General features: G+C 36.8%; 1 pseudogene; it reads left to right on the plus strand.

Annotated features, from left to right (window-relative positions):
* The first annotated feature begins 3,828 nt into the window (after positions 1–3,828).
* LOC117915364 lies at positions 3,829–7,681 on the plus strand (annotated as a pseudogene).
* Positions 7,682–8,039: the final 358 nt, after the last annotated feature.

The following is an 8,039-nucleotide window of genomic DNA, read 5'->3' on the forward strand; positions in this document are numbered from 1 at the left end:
AAGTGCTGATTTTTCCGTTCAGCGACTCCATTTTGCTGGAGTGTATTGGAACAAGTAGTCTGATGAATGATGTCATGTTCTTCCAAATACTTTTGAAGATCAGAACTCTGATATTCTCCACCATTATCACTACGCAAAACCCGAACCTTTGCATTGTACTGAGTTTCAATCATTTTATGAAAATTTTAAAATAACAAGTTCACTTCATCTTTGGTCTTCATCAAGCATAACCATGTCATTTTGGTACAATCATCAATAAAAGTAACAAACCAACGTGAGCCACTCAAAGTTGGGACTTTGGATGGGTCCTAAACATCAGAATGTATAACCATAAAAGGAAGCGGACTTTGATTCAAAATTAACGGAAACGAAGCACGATGGCTTTTAGCCAATTCACAAATATCACAACGGAAACAAAAAATATCACTCTTTGCAAACAAACTAGGAAACAATTTTTTTAAATAACCAAAGAAAACATGTTCGAGACGTCGATGCCACAACCAAATTTCAGACTTTTTCTTCTCCTCCTCAGATCCATCTGCCATCAAGGCTTGTTGTAACTTATTTGAATCCTTTGAATGCAAGTCCAAGTAATAGAGTTTTCCCCGCTTAATACCACAACCAATCGTTTGTCTTGTTTGGATGTCCTTAATCATACAAAATTCAAGTCAAAACATGACAATACAAGATAAGGTTGCAATGATTTGAGAAACTGACAAAAGATTGTAATATAAAGATGGAACAACTAAAACAGAATCCAAATTCAAAGTATCAGTAAGAGTTAAGGATCCTTCCCCAATGACTGGGGTTGTGTTACCATTGGCTGTGGAAACAATTTTTTATGAGGAAGGTGTAAGGGGTGAAACCTATCTAGAATCAAAAGTCATATGATTTGTAGCACCAGAATTAATTATCCATGCACTATTAATAACAGGTGTAAAAGTATTTAAAAACTTACCACCATGATCTGTAGCGGCTACCAATGCAGAGACTTTCTCAGCAACATTAGCCTTTATTTTTATTTCGGCAACAGTTGCAGTCGAGGTTTTCTTGGAATCTTTCTTCCGTTGATCACGATTATTATCATTAATAATAAAGTGGTGATAGCCTAAACATAATCTAAAGGTCCATGGTTTAAAACCCTCGATTCCTCATTGTTTTCCTGGTCATACCAAGAGTTGTTGCTTTGAAATTGTGGGATATCCAGACTGGTGGGATCAATCTTATTGCAGTGAGTGCATTTGAAGGTTGACTTATCAATATTAGGGTTTGTCTTAGGATGGTTGATCGTTGTAGGACTACCATAGCGACAAAATATCCAGTATTTCAATTCCATGGCTCTGATACCATCTTCAAATTGATAAATGGTAGTTTTTTCATTCATTCTTTCATTCGTTCATGTACAGAGTATGTATAGAGGGTAATCACCATTCTAAGAATGGGAAAGAATGATACAAAGAAAGAATTATATAAGGAAATAACAACTAATGTCCTAATATCTCAATATTACTAATATCTCAACTTTCTTAATATCTAAACATTCCTAATATCTCAACACTAAATGATACAAGGAAAGAATGATATAAGGAAAACATTCATAATATCTCAACATATTAGAATATCTAAAAGGGAGAACGACTTCAGAATTTCTGTGATAAACTCAGGTTGTCCATATCTCAACCGAGGAACGAACGAAGCCACCTGTACCAAAATCAGAATGGATTACCAAACTTTGAGATATGTTAACTCCAGATTATACTAATATCTGTACCTTCATCTTTGTATTCGCCCGAAGCGGTTAATGTTGATTACGTGGAAGAAAATATAAACAACTCCCTACGGCCCCACGGCCCCATGCCCCCATGGTTTCCGAAGACCACTGTTTGATTGCCCCAAAGGTCCATATCTCCCGAATGGAGCCTACTGTCCTTGGCCATGAGTCTCCACAGGAGACGACAATGAAATAAAACGAGAACGCGTTATCTGTGGAGAAAGGAAGGGTCCCCGCCCCTTTTTGTCTTTGTTTTTGGAAAGGATTGAGGGGGAAACAACACTTTCGAGCCTTGCAACTTCGGGGTTACTTCCTATCATGTCTTCCCTTGCCGTCTTTGACACAACTGCACCACTCAAGTGATCAAAGTCATTAAAATTAGGAGCAAGTAACATCAATCAGTCTCTTGGGTAAAGTTTTGGTGCTTTCATACGGGCCTTCCCATATCCTTCCTACGTCTCAGAGTTACCATAGCCATACATTTGGATACATGAAATGATAATTTTTGTTATAATAACAATCTAATATGGATTATGAATCATATGAGAAGGTAGGCAGCATCTGTGTATGTCATTTTCTTGGAAAAATATTGGTCTTACACCCCGTCCTTCCGCTATCATTCCGGAATATCTATTTCATTGAAGTTTATTTTGTATGATGTTGAGGGCCAGAATTCACAATTATTGCTCCTACAGACACTCATCCTTGCATTTTTTATTTACTGTTTTTTTACTAAGACCTGCTTGTCCCAGGAGTTAAATGGTTGACCCAGGGTCTTGCTCATTACTGTGTCAGCACAGGCAATGTCCTAGGGGGACGGGGAGGAAGAGGAGGCACATGACCCACTCAAGTTTAAAATAAATGAATAATTACTTTTTTAATTTTTTTTTAAATTAGATTTTTTTGTTCGTCCTAAACAAATAAAATTTTAAGTTAGCTTTTTTTAAACAATATAATTTTAGATTAATTTTTTAATACAACCTTAAATTAAGTAATAAGTTTAAAATATAAATTAAGTAAAAGTTTAAGTTCATATCTTAAGTATAATTTAATTTAAAATCAATTTAAGTCATTAAGTAATGAGTATTAAGTTTTACCGAACAACCAAATAATGATGATATTTAATAATCCAAATTTTTATATAATATATGTATTAGGATTTTTTTTAAATAGTTTTATAAATTTTAAATAAAAAATAACAAAAAAATATTTTATAAAATTAATTTAATATTCATATTTAATATCAATTTCTTTTCTTTTTATATTTTTTATTCCTTCAATGTATTGAATATAACTTTTCATTTTTTTATGGGGATTTTATTGTTTAAAATTTTCTAGTTAGACCTTTTACTATTATTTATTTACTTATCAAAACACTATCTGACTACTGCTTAATATATATTAACTTCTAATTACAAATATAAGATTTAACTGTTACAACTAATATCAATCTGAAAAGTCTTCAGATATCGTGAGGGCCACAACAGAAGCTTGGATAACTGAAAAAAAAAGAGAGAAAGTGAAGAGTGAAAGATTCTCTGGGCCAAAGTGGATAGTGGCATAACTGAGAAAAAGGCTCCCACTAAACTTTCTACATCAGTTCTTACAGAGCCAAGAGGAAAAGGTGTACAATAATTAAGTGGTCTCCTATTTGTCAGACATTTTCCTCCGAACTCTTTTCAGGTTTGCTGGCATCACTATTCCCCGCGTTACTCTGATTATTATTTGATAAGTTTATCTGAATTATATAGATATATATTGCAGGACGTAAACAATGGATTATTCCGTACATGATGTATATCCATTACCTGAAGTTTATGGTCAACAATTACGTGTCTTGGTCCCAAATTGCAAACCCATCTGTTGTGATGGATCGCCAACCCATTCTACAAAGTCTCAGAAATTAATTAAAACAAGAAAAAAAAAAAGGGGAAAATGAGAAGAAAGTTGTGAGATAAAGGCAAATAGATAAATACAAAAGCATAGCAGCAAAACCTGTGAAAGCGTTGACCCAGTAAGGGTATATACTACGATATGCGAAAATGATTCTGAGCAATTTCAGGGTAAGGAGCGCTTAAATAGCAGGCCACAATCCTGGTCATCCTCACCACAATCACTTCCCTTTCTCTCCTCTCTCCTCCCCAGCTCTAAAGTCAGGTACGGCTCTCTTTCTCTATTCCTTTTCTAAACTCCCGCTTTAGACTAAGAAGCATGAACAATATAGAGACACCAGGGGCAAGTTCCTTGCCTCTTGGAAATGGCTTCTTTTGAAGGACCACCTTAGAGGATGGCCTTTACCCTTTTATGAAAAGAAAGGTTATGACGATAAGGCTACTTTTATTGCGAATAGTTTTTTCTATCTCCATCCAAAAAGAAGGTGCCTAGCTTCCTACAACCCTCCATGCACCTCCATGCGCATGACCACCTTTCTCAACTTTGTGCATGGCCGGCCCACCCTTTCTTTGAACCTTGTCATTGATCGGTTTGTTTCATGTATCCGGTGCCTTTAGCCTTAACCTTTCTCGTAGTTCGTTATTTAACTAGCCACAGTTTTCAGCGTGCTTGATGGGTTGCCTAAACATACCGTGAGAGACCCGCTATTTCTCTTTCGGACCATTCTCAACTGTTTCTGACAAAGAGAAACTATGATGTTTGTGACGTCGGTCATGCCAGTTTTTTCATGAAAAAATCATGGATACTCTTTATCTTTATTCATCCCATAGACTTACTCTAGCTCCTATTGTTTTTGTTATTTTAATTACTGAAATTGTCACTATTAAGGTCGTCTCTTACGGAAATGTCATCATTTTTGGCATCAGAGATAGGGATAACAGTATATTATATTATATGATATGATAAAAAGTTTATTATATAATTAACGCAGATGGAAAAGGTAGTTGAGCCGTCAATTCGGTCAGTATAGTAGTTGGGGTAAATAAAATATCCACGTCCTTTGAGAAGAAGACTTTATCATGCATACTCTTCTCCATTGGAACAGTGGTTCAAATCAATCAATCTCCCAAATTAAGCTATTTAGTTTTCTCTGGGTTATGTCCTTGATCATAAGAAAATTATCTCCGGTATATCTGGTTATGTATCTATACATGTAGAAAGACTGAAAATTCTAATTCAGTCAGCATCCCTTCAACCCATGGCTTCCCCTTGGCTTCATAGTGGGACCTATGTGAAGCTATCATCATGGGGTCCACGGATGCAAACTGCCGTTAAATTCTGCACTGCTTACATCAACATGATAATATTCTTAGCTATATAATGTCTGAAAATATTCTTAATTATGAATATATATTAATATTTAGATTTTATGGATATATAAAAAAAAATCAATGAATATTTGATATAAAATATCGATAAATAAAATTTAATAAAAAAATTTATAAAAATATAAGAAAAAACTAAAAAAAGAATAAAAATTAAATTTAACTTATTTACAATAATTTTATTTTAATTAATTTATAATATATATATATATATATATATAATATGCATCTTATGAAATCAAGATTAACACAGCTTTACTGGCAAGTAACTTAAATTCCTTGTAAAATACAAGGGTTGAAGTCCAGTGGTGTGCTTTGAGTTTATAATCTTTTTAATTTTTGTGGAAGTGAATCCTATTTCGGAAATGGGGCGCAAAATGAAGTTGTATATAAGAAAAGGGATGGTCCCATCTTGTGCACTGTTGAGGTGTGGATTTGGCTGCAGCAAGGATGCATGCTTTTGAAGGCATGGATGGATTGGGCTGCAGCAAGTTGGAGAAAAAATCGGATGACCGATATTTCCATCCCATATATGTGTCGGGATACTCGATATTTCGGCATTTGGGCGATGTGAACATGATAGTTTACAATTTGTCTTGTCCTTAGAACATATCGATGATGCTAGAGTAGTTCTTTTAAATTTCCTTTAGTTCTTTTAAATTTTGTTGCAGGTCCATGCATCAACATTGATGATATAGGGGAGAAGTTATGCGGACCCTGTAATAATTTTTCATATTCTTCTTGTTGTTGCGCAGGAAAGCTTTCCAGAGCTGTTGGAAGAAGACTACTACTAGTAATACAAGTAGTAGATCTAGCCATGGCGAGAGAACAATTGCAAGTGCTTACTGCACTTGATTTGGCGAGAACCCAATTGTACCATTTTACTGCAATCGTGATTGCTGGAATGGGTTTCTTTACGGATGCTTACGATCTCTTTAGCATTTCTCTCGTCACGAAATTACTTGGCCGCATATACTACCATGTTGAGGGTGCAAAAAGCCTGGCACATTGCCTCCCAGTGTTTCAGCAGCAGTCAATGGCGTCGCCCTGTGCGGCACTCTGGCTGGCCAGCTCTTCTTCGGATGGCTTGGTGACAAAATGGGAAGGAAGAGCGTCTATGGCATAACCCTTATTCTCATGGTTGTTTGCTCCGTTGCCTCGGGGCTTTCTTTTGGAAATGAACGAAAGGGTGTCATGGCCACTCTTTGTTTCTTCCGATTCTGGCTTGGCTTTGGCATTGGTGGTGATTATCCCCTTTCCGCCACTATCATGTCGGAATATGCCAACAAGAAGACCCGCGGGGCCTTTATCGCTGCAGTGTTCGCCATGCAGGGGTTTGGAATTTTGGCTGGCGGGATAGTTTCACTCATTGTTTCAGCTGCATTTGATCACAGGTTCAACGCACCCTCCTATCAAAAAGACCCAGTTGGCTCCACTGTGAAACAAGCTGATTATGTTTGGCGTATTATTTTGATGTTTGGAGCTGTTCCTGCCGCTCTGACATACTACTGGCGGATGAAGATGCCTGAGACGGCTCGTTACACTGCGCTCGTTGCCAAGAATGCAAGGAAGGCAGCTGCTGACATGTCTAAGGTTTTGCAGGTGGACATCGAAGCCGAAGAGACCAAGGTGGAGAAGTTGGCAATGGAACCCGCCAATTCATTTGGTTTGTTTTCCAGAGAATTCGCCCGTCGACACGGCCTTCATTTGTTAGGAACCACCAGTACTTGGTTTTTGTTGGACATTGCTTTCTACAGTCAGAATCTCTTCCAGAAGGACATCTTCAGTGCAATTGGATGGATTCCAAAAGCCGAGACCATGAATGCAATTCATGAAGTTTTTAGAATTGCCAAGGCTCAAACCTTAATTGCACTATGCAGTACTGTTCCAGGGTACTGGTGTACAGTGATTTTCATTGATTATATGGGGAGGTTTGCTATTCAACTGATGGGTTTCTTCTTCATGACCGTGTTCATGTTTGCGCTTGCTATTCCTTACCATCACTGGACTTTAGCTCCCAACCGAATCGGGTTCGTCGTAATGTACTCATTGACCTTCTTCTTTGCAAATTTTGGACCCAATGCAACCACCTTTGTAGTGCCAGCAGAGATTTTCCCAGCAAGGCTAAGATCAACTTGCCATGGTATATCTGCAGCATCTGGGAAGGCCGGTGCCATAATTGGGGCGTTTGGCTTCCTGTATGCTTCCCAAAGCCAAGACAAAACTCAGACGGATGCAGGCTACCCACCTGGTATTGGAATGAGAAATTCGCTCATTGTGCTTGGAGTAATCAACTTCTTAGGAATGCTCTTTACTTTCTTGGTCCCGGAACCAAAGGGAAAATCATTGGAGGAGATGACAGGGGAGAATGAGGATAATAGCCCTGAATTGGACATGCAGCCTCCTTCTAATAGGACCGTTCCAGTGTAATTTGTGTGGGTTTCATAAAGATGTCGAAGTACTACTACATTAAATATTCAAAGTCAAGGCTGGCTCTTATGTTTTCATTGTGCAATACAATATCGTAGATGTTTGCTTTGAATACTTGAATTCAAAAGCAACCATATGTATGGTGAATTTTGTTAAACGTACCTTTATATACATTATCCATACTTCATGTTCATCTTCTTCTTTTTCCGACCTTTGACTCTACAAAAAAAAAAATATTGTAACAGCTAAATATATGCCTATACTTGCGCATGCATGTGTGCATGTCTGATCTTCCTGGACATGATAATCGGCTAGAAGAAACCTAGTGAATACAATTGTGAGTGTGAATTGCGTGCCACTTAACAGCTAGCTAGCCAAATGTGATCTGTGGCCAAGTCACCCTCATAAGATTCCGTTGGTATAAATTATAATTCCATTTATGTATATATAAGAAGAAAAACGAAAACATATTATAAACTTATATATGATATCCTTGTAAGATAATCTATTTAAATATTATATTATATTGAAATAAAATTATTATAAACTTATGATGTATA

The sequence above is a fragment of the Vitis riparia genome, chromosome 5, assembly GCF_004353265.1.
Source record: "Vitis riparia cultivar Riparia Gloire de Montpellier isolate 1030 chromosome 5, EGFV_Vit.rip_1.0, whole genome shotgun sequence".
In the NCBI taxonomy this organism is placed as follows: domain Eukaryota; kingdom Viridiplantae; phylum Streptophyta; class Magnoliopsida; order Vitales; family Vitaceae; genus Vitis; species Vitis riparia.